Genomic DNA, 2,500 nt, shown 5'->3' with positions numbered 1-2,500 from the left:
GTTGGAGCAAGAAAATTCGGTCTTATTCTCAGATCAAGTGGGCGGTTGAAAAAGGCAAACAAAAAATCAGGTATGATCCTAAAATAGATTGGCGACGCGCTCATTCACAGGCGGTGAGCGGTGAAAGGAAAATAAAATGGAACGTCATCGCGGAATGTCATTACTTTTACTTGTAATTTATAAATGCAACCGACGAAGGGTTTAAATAAAGCTTGAACCTTCCAACACGTCCGACAAACAACGAAGCACGAGGCAGAATGTTTTGCGCAACGAAATTGTGACGTCATTCAAAATGGCGCCGAAAAGGTGAACCATGGAACGAAAAAACACGGGTCAGCTTTCGCTTGCGTGCACAGAGCACCTACACGAAAACAGGCAACCCAGAAGATTAGGAAGCGTTCTGTCGAACGCAAAAATCTAAAAATATTCTTGCCTCATCAGTTTTCGGTCGAATTTATGTCCAAGAAAAGCAGATAAATTGCAGAAAATTTTAGTTTTGCATCCAAAAATTCGTAATCAATGCTAAAATGACCAAATTTTCCCTGGAAAACATATTTTACTGTTATTTTTCTTAAATTTATATATTATATTTATATTTTTATAAAATGTTTCAGTTGTCTGTAAATAAGTTATATGCTGTTGGAAAGCTTATTTTCTTAGCTTTAAAATAATGTATTTTTTCCCCTAACTTAAAATATTTTTTGAGAAAAAAAATCATTTTTTGGTGATGGCTGATTTACCGCGGTTTTCTCGCGATTGGGAAAGTAGGAAAAAGGAGTTAGGCCGGTAGCCAGGTTTTTAACCTCAGAAAAGGATCTGTTTCGTCGTACGAACGTGTGAGGACCTGTGAGCCAAAGGGCCTCTGCTGGTATGACCTCTGGGTGACCCCTTAATAACTTCTTACTAAGCGAGCGCGAGGGCCGTACTGCCAAGGAAATATTGGCCCAAGGTCGTGGCAGGCAGCGAGGTCCGTACAAAAACGACCCAGGGCCAATATTTCCCAGTACGGCTCGAGCTAGCTCGGTTAGTAAGTAGTTTATTATATGGTTTTTTAATTACCTTTTGCTTTGTTTTTGCAAGCCCGTAATCGGCCCGTGGGCTAGTCACAATTAGCCAATCAGAGCGCGCGTTATATCGGCTACAAACCCCAACTTGAAAAAGTTGCCTGGAACGCTGCACGTACCACAGGCAACCCAGTGTACCCTCACGGAGGGTCTAGTTCCCAATAGAACACGAAAAAACCCAACCAACTCAACCAACTAAAAACGGTTGATCCCAATCGAACACGACCTTTGATTTTAACTTATTTATTCCTGCAAAGATTACAACATTTTCGGGCGCAAATTCCGCGCGAATTGCTCGGAGGTGAATAGCAAATGATATCCGGAGTTTGAATAGCCAATCAGCGTTCGCGTTAAACAATATCCACTGTTTTAGTACATATTAATAACAGATGTTAGGGAGCTTAATTAAGCAACGACAACGGCAACAAGAAAGTCACAAATTTGCATATTCAGTGGGCAAAAACAATAGCTTTGCACGCTCTGCACGTGCGTTTTTATTTCTTTGCCGTCGTCAGCAAAACAACAACGTGAACTAGAGCGTTTTCACATGACGTCACAGCGGTCATGTTGGTGTTCCAAAACAAAGGAATGGCGGCCATGATGGTGTACCAAAATATTCCTCCGGGAGTTGAACTCTATTTTTATGCAAATACTTTCTTTGGTTTCAGTAATCCAATATGGCTGCTGGTCACGTGAGTGAAAACGCTCTTTAGCCAAATTTGAGATTTCATCAAAGACGTCAGCACTTAAGGATAAATTTTCATTTCTCCCCTAAATTAAGGGCGCGTTCGATTGACCCTATTCCGGAATAAGAATACGTGGAGTGATGATTAAAACGGTATGTTTGGCGCGTTTCAAAGCAGCAAGGACAACAAAAATATGTTTAAAATAGCATTTTAGCGGATGTTTGACAATTTTTATGTGAATCACGGTAAAAACGAAGGATTTCTACCTTATATTCCATGCATTCTTATTCCGGAATACGGTCAATCGAACGCACCCTAAGTGCCGTTCCGACGAGTGCCATTTTGAGAAAATACAACATCCTTGTCATATTAAAAAGGTTGAAATAGTCACGTAGCGATTAAAATTACGCAAATTTATATTCGTAGATAACGTTCTCGTTGCCGTTGTCGTTGTTTAAGCTCTCTATCAAAACTGTTAGCCTGCGAGCAAGCTGTCCAAAGCGAGGCAGAGCGGGGTGAGTGGGAACCAAAATTCAACGGTGATCGTTGCAAGCTCTCCTTTCCCCGCCCCAACTCGTTTTGGACAGCTTGCTCGGTGGCTATAAAACTGGCAGTAGAGCTGGCGCATTAGTGTGATTATTCGCCTCCCACCAAAGGGTCTCATGACGAGCTTAGGCCGCTTTAAAGAAAATTAGTAATTGCCTTGTCGGGAAATTGTTTGTCCGCTAAGGTTGTTATGATCGGTTAGAC

Source organism: Montipora foliosa, chromosome 3, assembly GCF_036669935.1.
Source record: "Montipora foliosa isolate CH-2021 chromosome 3, ASM3666993v2, whole genome shotgun sequence".
Taxonomy (NCBI): Eukaryota; Metazoa; Cnidaria; class Anthozoa; order Scleractinia; family Acroporidae; genus Montipora; species Montipora foliosa.
Note: the sequence above shows the minus strand (reverse complement) of the source record.